Source organism: Megalobrama amblycephala, linkage group LG2, assembly GCF_018812025.1.
Source record: "Megalobrama amblycephala isolate DHTTF-2021 linkage group LG2, ASM1881202v1, whole genome shotgun sequence".
Classification (NCBI taxonomy): domain Eukaryota; kingdom Metazoa; phylum Chordata; class Actinopteri; order Cypriniformes; family Xenocyprididae; genus Megalobrama; species Megalobrama amblycephala.
The window spans coordinates 5,649,375-5,667,624 of NC_063045.1; the positions used below are offsets into that span (position 1 = coordinate 5,649,375).

The 18,250-nt window shown below is 42.7% G+C and overlaps 1 long non-coding RNA gene across 1 annotated transcript; it reads right to left on the reverse strand.

The window, feature by feature from the left end:
- Positions 1–12,334: 12,334 nt before the first annotated feature.
- LOC125263314 lies at positions 12,335–18,031 on the reverse strand. Its single transcript, XR_007183793.1, has 3 exons — positions 13,445–18,031; positions 12,928–13,100; positions 12,335–12,829 (listed from the first exon to the last, which is right to left on the reverse strand). It is a non-coding gene; the product is annotated as an uncharacterized LOC125263314 (long non-coding RNA).
- Positions 18,032–18,250: the final 219 nt, after the last annotated feature.

Sequence of the window (18,250 nt, forward strand, 5' to 3'; positions counted from 1 at the left end):
CACTGAATGCTTTTGATGAGAGTTTTGTTTTATATATCCCAAGTCTATAAACACCAGCATGTTCAGTTGTGATGTTTGTGATGGTCAGAGATCCAGTTTGATTGTCCAGTTTCAGTCTGTCTCTGAATCTCCCATCAAGAACATCATCATATACAGTGAAGCTGTCGGCCTGTTTATTGATTTCAGCTATTGAAGTGTTTCCAAACCTCCACTGAATCTCATCGTCATCCTTCAGTTCAGTAAGATCAGAGTTTAGAGTGACTGAATCTCCCTCCTTCACTGATATTTCAACTGTATCATCAGGGTTTGTCACACATTAATATTGTTAAATAACTTTATAATGGTTTACTAAATTAAATAGTTTTAAAATAAACATTATCAAAAAACAACTAAAACAAAATGGTGTATGAATTTTCAATTTTGTCATTAAAAAACAGGTAAAACCCTTTTTTCTTTTAACTCACCAATGACAGTGAGAAGAAAAACAACACTCTTAAAGTTGACAGAGCCTTGATATTTTCCAGCATGTTCAGATCTGATGTTTGTGATGGTCAGAGATCCAGTTTGATCGTCCAGCTTCAGTCTGTCTCTGAATCTCTCATCAAGATCATCATCATCAAATACAGTGAATGTGTCGGGCTGTTGATTGATTTCAGCTATAAAAGTGTTTTCAAACATCCACTGAATCGCAGGCCTATATGTTTCAGTACGATCAATGTTTAGAGTGACTGAATTTCCCTCCATCACGGATATTTCAACTGTATCATCAAACACACACATGAAGAACAAACAGAAACAGGGTTCAACACAGATTGAAACAGTCATTTACAAAAGAAAATGGTTTGAAATATAAATTTGAAATGAATATCATCATTAAATAACTGAAGCAAAATGGAGTTTGGATTAATAATTGAATCTTTGTGCTGATTAACATATAAAACAGGTGAAACTAATATTTAACTCACCAAAGACAATAAGACGGAAATTATTTCTCACACTGTTGATCTCTAGTTGATAACGTCCAGCATGTTCAGTTGTGGTGTCTGTGATGGTCAGAGATCCAGTTTGATTGTTCAGCTTCAGTCTGTCTCTGAATCTCCCATCAAGAACATCATTATATACAGTGAATCTGTTGGCCGTTACATTGATTTCAGCTATTAAAGTGTATTCATCTCCAAACCTCCACTGAATCACATCATCATCCTTTATTTTAGTAACAGTGTTTAGAGTGACTGAAAATCCTTCAATCACATACTTCTCTAAATAATAACCAAACCCACCTGAAAACAGAGTTTTTCACAGATGAAAGCTTTAAAATCACTTTAGTCCTATAGACAAAAATTGTAAAAAATGTTTGAGCTGTCTTAACTGAAAGTAACTACTGATATCTTAAAATATGTCTGCGCCATTGTTTTGCACCAGTAATGTTTTTAGGGTACAATTATAAAAGTGACTTAAATGCTGTGATTGAACTAAGGCCTAATCCTGACTTAATTTAATCCAATGGACAATGTCAGACTGGATTGTAATAAGTGAAGATGCTGAGATCTGGAGAGATCTGTTAGTGTTTAATGTTATGTTGGGATTTAAAGTGTTTCTGTCGTCTGAGTTTCGTGAGCTTTCATGAGGTTTTGTGCTGAAGAGTAGAGCCTGTGTTTCAGTCGATGATGAGTCAAAAAATACTGATGTTATACTGCATCCCAGATAACACAGTTCCCTTTCAGTCAGTCACGTTCGACGTACGTCAGTAGTGACCGACGAACTGGGATATCGCTAGAGAGCCCTATCAGCTTCGAGTGAACTAAAACAGGCCAATGGAATTGGCGTGCAATATTTGCATAATGTGCACCGTCTCCGACAGGTGTATGTATCTAGGAAGCAGATGCAATCGCACTCTTTCGCTTCGGAGCCAACCGGTTGGTGTTCTCCAGCTTTCAAGACTTCAGTGTACTGAAACAAAGCCTTTGAAGAGGTTCAGCACTTTGTGTTGGTGTGACGGCACAGCAGCGAGGTCGTGAGATTCCTGAGGAGCTTGAGCATTAAACTCTCAACTGCTGTTATTACAGCAAACTTTGTCCAATATTACCGCAGTTGTCTGTTGCGATTTGGGCCGGTTCCTCCGTTGTGTTCGGGGAGTGGTGTACCCGAACACATTGTGACACTCCCTGTGTGCTTCAGCATGAGAGAGCAATTCTTTCCCCTTCTAAAAGAGCTTCACAGATGAACCCTGCGTCTTTATCAAGATGTCATTTCATCTGTGCGTTACTGGGTGCGGTCGTTCCCTGGTCCCCGCTGATGGGCACAATCACTGCATCACGTGCTTGGGCGTTCAGCACGCTGAAGCAGCGTTTGTAGATAGTTCATGTACTCACTGTGGGAACATGATTATCACAGTGCTGAGATCTAGACTCTCGTTCTTTGGTTCTCAGGGAGCGGGGGTCCCCTCCCCTATGCCCCGTGCGGCCGTTTTTTCCGGCTCTGGTCAGAATGATGGTTCGAGGGAGTATAGGCAGGGTGATCTGAGGATTACGGTCAGGGCTTCCCCGCCGAGCACCTCTCCGCGGGCCCCTGTCCCCTCTCCAGCATTGCAGCCCGTGATGCTGCCATTGGATCCCGCTGATCCCTCTACGGAGCGTCCAGCCATTTCCTTTGGTGCACCTGCTGAGGACCAGATGTCGATCTCAGCATCGGAATGTGAGCATGAGACTCGGCTGTGCTGCCTCCCTCCGGGACCGTAGCGTTGCCTGAGGCCGATCCTGAGCTGACGTCTGTGCTTTCCCGCATGGCCAAGAAGGTCGGGCTCATGTGGAACCCTCCGCTGTGTCCCGTTCCTTCCCAGCTTGATGATTGGTACCTCGGGGCGATGCCTTTCTTCCCGGAAGTGCACGATGAGGTGACCAGGTCCTGGCGGATGCCGTATAGCGTTCGTGCGAGACCTGGACTCTCGTCCGCCTTCACCTCCCTGGATGGCGGAGAGGCTAGGGGATATGCAGCTGTGTCCAACGGCCACCGGCTGGCGTGGTGAACCGCGTCTCCCGTTCCGGGCCTGTAAATTCTCCTCAGGACTGACGGAGAAAGCTTACAGAGCCTGTGGACAAGCTGCCTCCGCCCTGCATACCATGGCCCTTTTGCAAGTTTATCAGGCAAAAGCGTTCATGGAAATGCCCCCGGGAGGGCCTGACCAACAGTTGCTTGGGGAGCTGCGCGCTGCCACGACCTCACCCTCCGGGTGACTAAGGTGACAGCACGCTCTGTTGGTCATGCGATGTCTACTTTAGTAGTTCAGCAGCGCCACCTTTGGCTGACCTTGATGGACATGAGGGAGACCGATAAACATCTGTTCCTGGACTCCCCCATGTCTCAGGTCGGCCTATTCGGCGACGCGGTGGAGAGCTTCGCCCAACAGTTCTCTGCCGCATAGAAGCAGGCTGAGGCCATCAAGCACGTCTTGCCCCGGCACTCTGCTGCTGCCTCCACCCCACCGGCGGCTCAGCCTCAGCCCGCTTGTCGCCGAGGGCGCCTGCCCGTGTCGTCCTCCGCCTCTGCTAAGTTGGCAAAGCAGCAGCCTACACCCGCCAAACAGCAGGGAGCTGGACGCGGTGCCCAGCCCGCTCAAGCCAAGCCAGGTGGCAAGCGGTCGAGGAAGTCACAATCCTGAGATGGGCGACCTGGAGGGGAAGGATTCTACTCTTCGGGAGAGGATTCCACCATCTCTACCACCCCCGGAGGAGGGCTGGGGGGAATTTGTGTTCTTGTCTGTTCCGCCACTGGCTCTCCGGAGTCCAGCGGTACCCACTTCCACACAAAAAGAGCAGTTCCCCAAACCTCCAGGTCACAAGAGGGTGCGGCTGTCAGTGCGCAAGGCCCCGCCTTGCCACTCCCAGCCCCCTCTCACATCGCCAGCAGGTGCCAGTGTGATGGTGCAGGCCACGCCCCGTGTGCCATCTCCCATCCACACTGCTACCTCGCAGAGTCTGATCACACTCCGGGCTGCAACCATACCGTCTGAGTCGGGTCCCCGAGCTCTGCTTCGCTGCCCCACCCCCGGTACGTCTGTGGTGCTTTTGGTCCCGCTGGCTCGGTGTCTGGAAGCCTGGATAGCACTCCCCAGCCCGTCCCGCTGGCTCATTCGTACTATCAGACTTGGCTATGCGATTCAGTTCGACCGGCTTACCCCGGTTTTCAGGGGTGTACACTACACTCAGGTGTCACTGGACAATGCACTTGTTCTCTGGGCGGAGACTGCTGTCCTCCTGGCGAAGGATGCAATCGAGCCGGTCCCTCCAGCTGATATGAAGTCGGGTTTTACAGCCCCTACTTCATTGTACCCAAAAAGGGCGGTGGGCTACTGTGCGTCTTGAGCTGGTACCTTCACAGGCTACCATTCAAAATGCTCACGCAGAAGCGCATTTTCGAATGCGTCCGTCCCCAGGATTGGCTCGACGACTGGCCGGTTGGGTTTTCGGGTCAACTGGGACAAGAGCAAACCTGCCCCCGGGCAGAGGATTTCTTATCTTGGTATGGAGCTGGACTCGGTCGCCCGGACTGCGCGCCTCTCCGAGGAGCGTGTCCAGTCGGTGTTGAACTGCCTGAGTATGCTCAAGTGCAGGACAGCGGCCCCACTGAAAGACTTTCAGAGGCTCCTGGGGCATATGGCATCTGCAGCCGCAGTCACGCCGCTTGGATTGCTCCATATGAGGCCGCTTCAACACTGGCTCCACGGCCAGGTCCCAAGATGGGCATGGCAGCGCAGTACGCTCTGTGTCCCCGGGACACCGAGCTGTCGTCGCACCCTCATCCAGTGGTCGGACCCTTCATTCCTGCGGGCAGGAGTGCCCCCCGAACAAGTGTCCAGGCATGCTGTGGTCCACACAGATGCCTCTGCCACCGGATGGGGGGCCACGTACAACGGGCATGCAGTGTCGGGTCTTTGGACGGGGCCTCAACTGCATTGGCATATCAGTTCCCTGGAGTTGCTAGCAGTACGTCTTGCACTGGGCCGCTTCAAGGAGCTGCTGTCAGACAAGCACGTACTGGCCCACTCGGACAGTACTGCGGCAGTTGCGTACATTAACCATCAGGGTGGTCTACGCTCCTGTCGCATGTCGCAACTCACCCGCCATCTCTTGCTATGGAGCATCTGAGGTCGCTTCGTGCCATTCATGTCCCAGGTGTGCTCAACCGTGCAGCCGACGAGCTCTCACGGCAGCCTCCACTTGCTGGCGAGTGGCGACTCCATCCCCAGGCGGTCCAGCTGATCTGGCAGCACTTCGGTGAGGCCCAGATAGATCTGTTCGCCTCCCTGGAGACTGCCCACTGCCAGTGGTTCTATTCCCTGACCGGCGGCACGCTCAGCATGGATGCCCTGGCACACAGCTGGCCCAGGGGCCTACGCAAATATACATTTCCCCCAGTGAGCCTTCTTGCACAACTCCTGTGCAAAGTCAGGGAGGACAAGGAGCAGGTCTTGTTAGTGGCTCCCACTCGGACCTGGTTTTCGGACCTGATGCTCCTTGCAACAGCCCCTCCCTGGCCCATTCCTCTGAGGAAGGACCTCCTGACTCAGAGACGGGGCACCCTGTGGCACCCACGTCCCGACCTGTGGAACCTCCATGTGTGGTCCCTGGACGGGATGCGGAGGTTCTGAGTGATCTCCCGCAAGCGGTCGTAGACACCATCACTTCCGCTAGAGCTCCTTCCACGAGGAGCATCTATGCGTTGAAGTGGAACCTGTTCGTTGAATGGTGCTCCTCTCACCCGAGAGGACCCCAGATCATGCTCGGTCAGATCTGTGCTTTCCTTCCTGCAAGAGGGACTGGAGCAAAGGCTGTCTCCCTCCACCCTCAAGGTGTATGTTGCCGCTATCGCCGCACATCACCATGCAGTTGATCACAAGTTCTTGGGGAAGCACGATCTGATCGTCAGGTTCCTGAGGGGGGCGAGGAGACTAAATCCGCCTTGTCCTTCCTCCATACCCTCTTTGGATCTCACCCTGGTACTTACATCTCTCCGGGTTCATCCCTTCGAACCTTTGCAATCAGTTGAGTTAAAAGTACTGTCCCTTAAGACCGTCCTCCTGGTTGCATTGGATTCGCTTAAGAGGGTAGGGGACCTGCATGCATTTTCGGTCGACGAATCGTGCCTGGAATTCGGGCCCGGTGACTCTCACGTCATCCTGAGACCCCGGCCCGGATATGTGCCCAAGGTTCCTACCACTCCCTTCAGAGATCAGGTAGTGAACCTGCAAGCACTGCCTTCAGAGGAGGCAGACCCAGCCCTAACTTCGCTCTGTCCCGTCCGCGCACTGTGTGTGTACATTGACAGAATGCAAAGCTTCAGGATCTCAGATCAGCTCTTTGTCTGTTACAGAGGCTAGCAGAAGGGAAAGGCTGTCTCCAAGCAGAGGATGGCCCACTGCCCAGATGGAGCCATCCCAGGGACTCCATGTGTGTACTGCCCCACCGGCCAGTCCATATGTGTATTCTCCACGTAAACTCCTCCCCCACAGGGTAGGTAGTGGTCTCCGCAGCATCCCCCACGGGTTCGCTTCCCCAGTGTAGTCTAGTTTACTTAGTTGGTATGTCAGAACAGCAGTAGACTCTCTCGGCGTGAGCTTGCCCCCTTCACCGTCCCAGTTGGTACGACGGGTGGCTAGAGCTTGCGCTAGGCACTGGAAGGGGTTTCGTAACTGTAGGGCTTTAGTTGGGATCCCAATTCGTCACTACTGACGTATGTCGAACGTGACCGACTGAAAGGGAACATCTCGGTTACGTATGTAACCCTCGTTCCCTGAAGGAGGGAATGGAGACGTACGTCCCGTCGCTACAGTTTCTGTACCCTCGCTGCAGTGCGGACACCAGTTGTCTCCTCAGTGAAAAACAGAGTGCGATTGCATCTGCTTCCTATTTATATACACCTGTCGGAGGCGGTGCGCATTATGCAAATATCGCACGCCAATTCCATTGGCCTGTTTTAGTTCACTCGAAGCTGATAGGGCTCTCTAGCGATATCCCAATTCGTCGGTCACTACTGACGTACGTCTTACATACGTAACCAAGACGTTTTGTTATAAGAACATTCTCTAAATATTGTTCTATATTGTTCTCTAAATATGTTGTTCTGGGAACATTAAAAACGTCCAGTTTTCTTGACATTAGAGGAATGTTTTTATAAGGTATGATGTTCCTCAAACGTTCTTTCAACTTAATTTTGATTTAAAATTCAACATTGTAGGAACGTTGATTTGTAACATTCCAAGAACATAAAAATGTCCAGTTTCCTTAATGTTCGTAGAATGTTATTTAAAGGTTAGTATGATGTTCCTGAAACAACTTTCTTCAGCTACAGCCTTAGATGAAACCTTTGAGGAACATCATACCTTTTAAAACATGTTAGCTGGGATGTTGCTTTATTTAAAGGCAGTAAATGTGTAGTTGCTGATGTAGTGATAGTTATATCAGCTCGTGTGTGTGTGTGTGTGTGTGTGTTTGTGTGTGTGTTTGTTGTTACTTGCTAATGGTGAACTGTAAGAGATTTACATTTTACAGAGAAGTTTTTACAAAAACAATACAGGAAATACCTGTGAAGTAACTGTTTTTGTAAAACGTTGAAACATTTAAAGAAAATTAGGATATGAATGAGGATTTTACTTTAAGGTGCCAAAGAACGTGTTTTCAAAAGATGTAATATAAGTCTAAGGTGTCCCCTGAATGTGTCTGTTAAGTTTCAGCTCAAAATACCCCATAGATTTTTTTAAATTATTTTTTTTATCTGCCTATTTTGGGGCATCATTATAAATGCGCCGATTCAGGCTGCTGCCCCTTTAATTGCTCATGCTCACCGCCCCCGGAGCTTGCGCTTGCCTTAAACAGCATAAACAAAGTTCACACAGCTAATATAACCCTCAAAATGGATCTTTACAAAGTGTTCATCATGCAACTTATCTAATCGCGTAAGTATGGTATTTATTTGGATGTTTACATTTGATTCTGAATGAGTTTGAGGCTGTGCTCCGTGGCTAACGGCTAATGCTACACTGTTGGAGAGATTTATAAAGAATGACGTTGTGTTTATGCATTATACAGACTGCAAGTGTTTAAAAATGAAAATAGCGACGACTCTTGTCTCAGTGAATACAGTAATAAACGATGGTAACTTTAACCACATTTAAAGGTGCAGTATGTAATAATTTTGTCCGCTAGAGGTCGCTAGAGGCCTATTCAAAACAAAGGCGTAGCTTTATGACGGCAAGTTTGAGTGTGGAATCTTGGGACATGTGGTCTCCACCTCAACAGACTTGGGAAGAAATCATGTTAATGGATGTGATTATTAACGTTATTGTAGTATGAAGCAGAGCAGGACCGAGTGTTATGGAGCTGAACAAGGAGCTGGAGCGATTGCGCAACATGCCTCACGAGCAGCGGAACTTTTATTATGCCACAGTCGCCGGCGCTGCTTCCGCTTTACCATATGTATCATATGTATTGACAGCACAATTTTTATTGTGAGGTTATGATGTAAAATTATGATAACTACACTGTAGCTGCTACAGTAACTAACAAAATCTATCCAATACTGGATTTCGTAAGTGTCTGAAAAAGACAATTTTCACATACCACCATTACATATTGCGTCATGCTATATTGCAATACAATACAGCAAATATAGTTTGACAGTAAATTATCAAATTAATTGATTATTGTTTAGTCAGATGATATGAAACGATTACCACTTGTTCAACAAATATATACACTCGTGTACATTCAAACACAATAATTGGGCATACATAGCAAACGCGAGTTCAACGATTTTCGCGAGTAGATTACATACAAAGTCAATGCAAAGACGCGATCAGACTATGGATCAGACGCGTCCTCGCGCGGGTCTAGAGACGCGATGACCCGTGTTTGGCATGTATGCCCCATAATACTAATCGTGTTGATCGTTATAATGGCATACGTTTTCTGTAAAGATATGAATAAAAACAGCTCACCTGTCGAGTAAAACACAAGCGAGATCGGCATCTCTTTCTAGGTGAAGTTTGTCGCGAAGCTCTCTCCATCTAGAAAATGCAACAACGATATTGATCCTCGCTCTTTCTCTCCTCTTGTCCCAAACTCTTCTTTGGTCGTTTGGTTGGCCCGTACGCTTACGTTTACGGGAGCTGTCCTTGTCGACAGAACCAGCGGCAGATGGTAAACAGTAATTATGTTCCATAAATAAGTAACACAATCCACCATAAAACGTGCAAGAAGTAAATAAGGAACTGCTTGAAGCAAGCTAGTGGTTTGCTGGACGCTAGACACTACTTCCGCATTTGTCCACGACACTGTTGTCATGTGGTTTCTACGTCAGTAAAGGCGGTAACAAAGGGTAACTAACGTCATTGACAGGCGACTGCACTGCCCCGTGTCACTGATTAGAATGGGAATTTTCTCATGATTTACAAACAGTTGAAAACATTAGAGATATTGTTAGTAATCAGCTGGACAAAATATATAACACTAGCCTAGTGGTTTGTGGATATTTTACTGCGAATATCTTACAAATTGTACCTTTAACAGTACATTAGCAACATGCTAACGAAACATTTACAAAGACAATTTACAAATATCACTAAAAATATCATGTTATCATGGATCATGTCAGTTATTATTGCTCCATCTGCCATTTTTCGCTATTGTTCTTGCTTGCTTACTTAGTCTGATGATTCAGCTGTGCACAGATCCAGACGTTAATACTGGCTGCCCTTGTCAAATGCCTTGAACATGAGCTGGCATATGCAAATATTGGGGGCGTACATATTAATGATCCCGACTGTTACGTAACAGTTGGTGTTATGTTGAGATTCGCCTCTTCTTCTGAGGTCTTTTAAACAAATGAGATTTATATAAGAAGGAGGAAACAATGGAGTTTGAGACTCACTGTATGTCATTTCCATGTACTGAACTCTTGTTATTCAACTATGCCAAGGTAAATTGAATTTTTCATTCGATGGCACCTTTAATTTTATAGTTTTTACTTTTGCCAGTCAGTGACCGTTTCTTTTTTAATGATCTTTAACCATTATTTCATTAATAGTAAACATTTAGCATCCTGTGCTGCCATGCATTTCACTGTTTTATATATACAGTAGTCAACATTTGAAGTGGATCAAAAAAGTTCATCAAAGCTGTCAACTAACCTAAGAAGAAGGTTTTAGGACAACTTTGATGAAAGGTTTTGATCCACTTAAAATGTTGACTACTACATATATATATATATATATATATATATATATATATATATATATATATATATATATTTTTTTTTTTTTTTTTTTTACAGCGCATTTAATAAAAGTCACTTTTGAGAAAGACTTGAGAAAGAAATGCATAAATAACTTGGAAAGAACATGTATGTTCAATTCAGTAAAATGCCTCCAAACCAAAGTTTTACTTTTTTATGTTTTATTATATTTAGTACTGGTGGCTGGCCTGTAACAGTGAATGTTAACCCTTTCTGATTAAATTAACCAGTAATTTATTACATGATACAAGAATAGAAACAACAGAAGTCATAAAAACTCACCATCCAGACGCCACAAACACAAACAGAAGAAAACTAATTTGAGAAACATTTTCTTCAACGTTTTCAGTCCACAAATATGAAAAGACTCAAAACTGGTTCAGTAATAAAATGACGAGCTGTTGTGAAGCTGCTCTGTAAAGTGAAGTGAAGCTACAGTCAGTTAAAACAACTGCCTATTTATTCAGTGTTAATGCATGTGACCATATCACTATTTTTGCTGATTAATTCACACTCTGAACATTGACACTTTGAGCTCCATTAGACCTCAACTTCCTGTAAGTCAATGGTGTGACTTTTACAGAAATAAACTGACCAATAATGTGTTAAAAACATCTTAAAACAACAGTTTGATCTTGTCATGAGATCCTGTGAGTGTTTGTCTCTGCTCTCTCCTGTAACTGTCTTCAGCTCGTTTGTTGTTCATTTCTTATCAAATGTCTCAATTGTTTCTCCTCTCAGACTGATTTCAGAGTTTCTCTAATGGCTTTATGGAGCAGGAACAGTTCATCTGCTGTAACTGTGTATGAAAGTCTTCTCTGATATATAATGCATTAGTGAGACAGGCACACAAAACACTGTGAAATTCACTGTGAGACTTTGAAACAAACTGTCACAAGTTTTTGAAGAATTGACAAAGATAATCAGTTATGAGATGCGGTTTTGAGCAAATGCTTCGATATGAGGAGGCCAAATAAAGCAATAATTCGGGGCCGGTGCCACTGTTTTCAGTAAGTTTGATCTGAAAGTTATGATCAGCTGGAGCTTTCAGCACAGTCCAGAGGAATCACAACATTTGCTGTATGTAACGGTACAAAAGAGTGACTTCATTCAGAGAGCAAAATCATCATGAAGTCACATCAGCTCTCACAGGTATTGAGGGAGTGAGAATATCTCTGATGATATTATTATACTTGCTCCAAACAATCAGACAGAACTAGTGGATACGGAGCAAATAACAGAGACAAATCAGATGTTTGAATGATTAAAAGAATGTTTCAGGAACATCATACTAACCTTTAATTAACATTCTACTAACATTAAGGAAACTGGACATTTTTCTGTTCTTGGAATGTTACAAATCTGGAATGTTCATCTGTAGAATGTTGAATTTAAATCAACATAAATTTGAAAGAATGTTTGAGGAACGTTATACCTTATAAAAACATTCCTGTAACGTCAAGAATCCAACACTGAATATTTAGAGAACGTTCTTATAACACAGTTCTGTTAGCTGTGAGTGTCCAACTTGAGTGACCAGCGCTCCATTGATCTGCTGCTTCCCATTTGCGTTTTTGACAGCATCCTCTTGACTCTCACATTAACTGATAACTGTCCACTGTGGATGTTCTCAGATTCCAGCTGTTTTCACAGGTCACCATGCTGAAGAAGAATGTATCACTCAGGTTAGTTTCATCTATCATCTTGACAGATCGCTCTTTTTGTCTCACTTTTCCTTTAGAAATACATTGTGCAGTCTCAACATGTCTGTTTATTTTCTCTTTCACATTTTCATGTGGTTGTATTGTTCATTATTTGTTGCATATTAGTCACATAATCCTTAACACAGCGCCATCTAGTGGCTTTCTTGAGTAACAGGCACAATCACTGGATATCATTACAGATACTGAGCAAATCACTTCTGATATCATGATTCAGGGTGAGACACTAGATAGAGCTGTTGATCCTCAGATGATCTGAGTTCTGTATTCATCCAGGAGTCGCTCGACATGAAGCAAAACATGGAGAGACTCTTGAATCTCCGAGTGAGAAAACTTTATTGATAAAAGCAAGCAAATACATAATATAAAAATTTAAACAGATAATACATAAAACAAATATACAGCAGCAGTAGTAAAGTGAGATATGTGTCTCTTTATTAATTTGTTTTGAAATATTAACAAGCTGTTCAAATAATAAATATCTGACACTGAAAGAGAGAGAAGCTCAAATAATCATCAGTATTTTTATGAGAAAAACACTAGAAGAACAAAAAAACACACTGGAAGAATCTTTAAAGTTCAGCATTCTGCTTTAGATTTCAATACTTCCTGGAAAAGATGAACATAAAGCCATAAATCAATACATCTCACAAATGCATATGCAAAATCTAATCAACCGGATGTGTGAATCTGTTCTTGATCTCGTTCAGCTCTTCTGGATCTGATGTCATAAACCAGAAGAATGACAGTAGCCACGCCCACCAGAGCAGAGAGGACCAATCGGATCACAGCTTCAGTAGGACCACAACAGTGGACAGAGTCTGAGGAATAAAAACATCAAACTGAGATCAGATCAGTCAATAAACTCTAATAAAAAAAAATCTGAAAGACAAGACAAGACTGTCTATGTTCTACTCACTGTAGACAGAAACTCTGAAAGCTTTTGATGACAGTTTTGCTCCAATTGTGAGTAGCACATAATCTCCGGCATGTTCAGTTGTGATGTTTGTGATGGTCAGAGATCCAGTTTGATTGTCCAGTTTCAGTCTGTCTCTGAATCTCCCATCAAGAACATCATCATATACAGTGAATCTGTCGACCAGTACATTGATTTCAGCTATTAAAGTGCTTCCAAACCTCCACTGAATCACTTCAACATCCTTCATTTCAGTAAGATCAGAGTTTAGAGTGACTGAATCTCCCTCCGTCACTGATATTTCAACTGTATCATCAAACACACACATGGAGAACAAACAGAAACAGGGTTCAACACAGACTTTTAAATATCTTTGATTGTTCACAAAAGTAAAACGTTTTAAATTTAAATTTGACATGAATAATATCAAAAAACAACAAGCAAAAGAAGCAAAACTGTGTGGATTAATATTGTATCTGGTAGTTCAAAAATAAAATGGTGAAACAAGTATTTCACTCACCATGGACAGCGAGAATGAAAATTATGCTCATATGGTTGATCTCTAGTTGATAAACTCCAACATGTTCAGTTGTGGTGTTTGTGATGGTCAGAGATCCAGTTTGATTGTCCAGTTTCAGTCTGTCTCTGAATCTCCCATCAAGAACATCATCATATACAGTGAATCTGTCGGCCGTTACATTGATTTCAGCTATTAAAGTGTCTTCAATCCAAAACCACCACTGAATCTCATCATCATTTATTTCAGTAAGATTAGAGTTCAGAGTGACTGAATCTCCCTCATTCACAAACACTGACTCCACTTCATCATCACCAAACACACCTAAAGAACCAAGTTTGTCAAAAATTAAAGCTGTGAATAACTATTTGTTGGTTTAAAAAAAAAAAACTTTACATGGTACCAGAACAGAAACAACTGAAGTCATAAAAACACATTTCAAACTCACCATCCAGATGCCACAGACAGAAACAGGTCAAAAGTAATTTGAGAAACATTTTCTTCAAAAAGCCCACAATAGTAACTCTTAAAATGTCTAAAAGATTGACCTGAAACACTGAACTGTGATATTTATCTGGTTGTGTTTGAATCCTCCTCTAACCTCAGTTTCCGTTCACACGTTAATCTCTTTTAATATAAAAAAAAAAATCAACAAGCATTTTCTGATCTTATATTTTCAGATGAATTCTGGCCCTGTATGAAAACTAGCAGAAGAGTGAAATATTGGATTAGATATCTGTATCTACTGATGTGTTATTAAGTGTTGTGTGCTGTCAATCATATCTGACCTTGGATCCACTTTATTTCTGTGTAAAGATGTTTTGTGTGGAGTGGAAGATTGTGAGCTTCTTATTAACAGGAGAGAAAATGAAGAAAAGCTTCAGCCACAAACATCGAGCAGAAGCTGTTTATCCACCGACAGATCAAACCAGACACACTGATGGTTTATAAATGATAAATTACAGTTATCATTTTGCTTGTGTTGCTACAACAAATTAATAAGTCAGAATTAATGGAAACATACAGTAACCTGTAAATATATATTTGTTCATTTAGAAATTTGCATTTGTTTACCTGTGAGATTTAGTCTTGGGAAAAATTAATGAGAAATTATTCATAATTAGATCTCTGTCTTTTGATTGCAGACATTGGTACTTCAGCAAATCTGAGAAAAATAACTCTTGTGAGACTCAAACTGAAGCACATGTGATTTAACCTTGGTCTTCTGGAGAAACTGAGAAGTGTAGAGGGCTGGATTCAGTGCCGATCCTCCCTATATGCAAGTTGCATAGGGCCCTCGAACCACCAGGGCACAGGTGTGACTTAGGCTGGCCACAATAAATTGTATAGGGGGGGGTCTGAAAACCAGTCAGTATCTGCTGTGACCCCCATTTGCCTCACGCAGTGCAACACATCTCCTTCACATAGAGTTGTAGCCTGTGGGATGTTGGTCCACTCCTCTTCAATGGCTGTGCGAAGTTGCTAGATATTGGCAGGAACTGCAACACGCTGTCGTATACGCTGATCCAGAGCATCCCAAACATGCTCAATGGGTCACATGTCCGGTCAGTATGCTGGTGTGACGCCCTTGTTGGCTGTTCCTCGTGGTGTGTGTGTTTTATCTGATTGTTTGCAGGTGACGGGCTGATTGCGTGATTGGGAGCACCGGCTTCATTGTGTTCATTGCTCCCTATAAAAGCGGATCATTTCTGTTGGTGGGGTTCGGCTCTGGATTTGGTGGCTGATTCTAAGCTCTTTGTTCCATACATGGCAAATATCTGGTTCATTTTAAGCACAAATGCAAAATAAAAGTTCATGTACTCATGTACTCGTCTTCTCCTTATTTGTAGTGATCCTTTGTGACCGCAACAAATGGGGGCTCGTCCTAAAACCTAGTTTTGATTTGGAATTGTGTTAGGGTTTTTTTTGTTTGTTTTTGGAACAAATTTGGTAAGTAGATAATATTTTGCTTTGTTTATTGTTTTTGGATTTGTATTTATTAAGATTAATTTGGTTGAGATATTTAATTTTGAATTTGTGAATATTTTGTTACTGGATTTAGAAGTTTGTTTTGAATTGTTAAAATCTTTTTTTATTTTTTGTCCACGGATGTATTTAGTGGGAAACCCTGGGATTAACTTCACTGTTAGGATTTAGTGGCATGTCCTCTTTGGGTATGTCGAATTTTTTGTTTAAGTTTGTTATTTTTGGGCAGATTGGTGGTTAGAGCTAAGTCTCGGGAGCATGCCGAGGTTTGAGGGAATCGCCAATTTAATTGGTTGCTCTTCTCAACTTGCGGTATCAGGTGCATAACAACCCGCCACTGTATGCTTGAAGATTAGGGTCTACTTAGTTATATTTATTTTTAGGGAGGGTGTGAAGTTGAATCTCCAGGGTATCCTTTTCTTGGTGGTTTTGCAGCTAGTGAGTAAGTATTGGATTTTAAAGAGCTATTTTGTATGGAATAAGTGTAGTTATGACATCTATTGAAGTTAGTGAATTTTTTGAAAGTCTGTCTGAGCAGATTCTTAATCTATTAATGAAAGATCAATTGATTGAAGTCACAACGCATTACGGAATTAGCCTTTCTACTAATAATAAAAAACTAAAGGAGAATATTAGAATCATTGTAAAAACAGCACTTACAAATCAACAAATTATGTCGTCTGTTCCAGAGTCAGTAGATTTACCGGCAATTGTGCCGTCTTCGGTAGCACTGTCATTTGAACAACAAAAAGAATTAGTTCTTCTCCAAATGGAACAGCGTAAAATGGAGTTTAAGATGGAAATGGAGAAACGAAAACTAGAACAGGAGACCGTATTTGCGCAGCAGGTTTTAGAAAAAAGGAAATTAGATTTGTTAACAGCGGCTTGACCTTATGAAAGAAAGTAAGATAAGAATGTTCGGTGACGGTGACGGTACATGAAGTGGTAGAAAGTGGCCCACTTTCTCTTAATTTTAATGTAGCGGCAAATTTGCGATTGGTGCCTTCATTTAATGAGGAAGATGTGGATATTTTTTTTGTCTTGTTTGAACATGTTGCAGATAAACAAAAATGGCCTGAAACGGAACGCACTTTAATGCTGCAATGTGTTCTGACTGGTAAGGCGCAAAGAGTTTTTTCTGCTTTGAGCTGGGCTGATAGTCAAAATTATGAGAAGGTTAAAAGTGCGGTTCTTAAGGCATATGAAATGGTTCCAGAGGCATATCGCCAGAAGTTTTGCGGGATGAGAAAACGTTTCACTCAAACACATGTAGAATTAGTGCGTGAATTAGAATTGTTTTACACGATTTGGTGTAGTGCATCTGCTGTTGAATCGTATGAGGATCTGGTCAATTTACTTGTTTTGGAGCAGTTTAAGAACACGCTGCCAAGTCAAACGGCTATTTATATTGCAGAGCGTAAGGTGTCTACTGCGGCTGAAGCAGCAGTTTTAGCAGATGAGTATGAGTTGATTCATAAATCCTGCTTTGATGTTGGCTGCTTGGAAAATGAACGCATGGATAATGTATTACCATCTTCAAATATGTCAATCACCCCACGTTATGTAAATACAACATTTTCTGGTAAAACTGATGTGTCCCTTATATGTAACTATTGTTTGGGTCATGGACACTGGAAAAAAGATTGTCTGTTCAAATTCTGTTTTTTCACCTTTTGTCTCTGATGGATTTGTGTCTCTTCTGCAGGGTGAAAAAATTCCAGTAAAAATCTTAAGGGATACTGGCTCATCTGCGTCATTTATTTTAGACTTTTTCAAAGGAAACTTTCACCGGGGATTCGCTATCAATCTGTGGAATTGGATTAACTAAAATGTCTGTACCTTTACATAAGGTTGTTTTGTGTTCTGATTTGATTCAGAGTGAAGTTAAACTCTGTGTGAGACCAGCCCTTCCAGTAAAAGGAGTTTCTGTGATTTTGGGAAACGATCTGGTGGGTGGGCGAGTTTGGAGTGATGCGCCTTCACCTTTGATTGTTTCACCTAAAACTGTTTCTACTGGGGGCATTGAGAGTTTACCTGAAAGAAGTTACCTGATGTTCCAACGAGTATGGTTACACGTCCTGCCAGTCGAGCAACTGCAACTATAAAACGTGCAGAATCGTCTCTGGCGGATCATTGGCCACGTATCCTACCTCTCTCCGTGTCTCAGGGTGAGTTAAGTAAGGAACAAAAAGCAGATTCCACATTGAATGTATTATTTTCACAGGTAAGGACAGATGACAATGCCGCACAGGGGTATTTCATTCGAGACGGGGTTCTGATAAGGAAATGGATACCTCAGACGAAAACTTTCCAGAAGGAACCAGTTGTTCAAATAGTAATTCCTACAGCATTTTGCTCACAGGTGATAAAACTCGCTCATGATGGCTTATTCTGGAGTGAGAGGTACTTTTGACTGCAAAAGGTGCAAGTTTTTTTTGGCCTTGCTTAAAACGTGATGTATCCAAATATGTTAAAACATGTCACATTTGCCAGATTTCTGGTAAGACAAATAAAAAACCAGAGCCTGTTCCGTTGCGTCAGATTCCCGCCGCAACTGAACCGGATAATAAAAAAATGAAATGGTTGTATGACCGTAGGATTAAAGGTCCCGTTTTTCATGGTTTTTTGAAGCTTTGATTGTGTTTATAGTGTGCAATATAACATGTGTTCATGTTTCGCATGTAAAAAAAAAAACAGTATTTTTCACATAATTTACTTATCTGTATACCGCTGTTTCCACTGTCATAAAAACGGGCTGATGACTTCCTTGTTCTATGAAGTCCCTCCTTCAGAAATACATAACGAGTTCTGATTGTGCCAGTG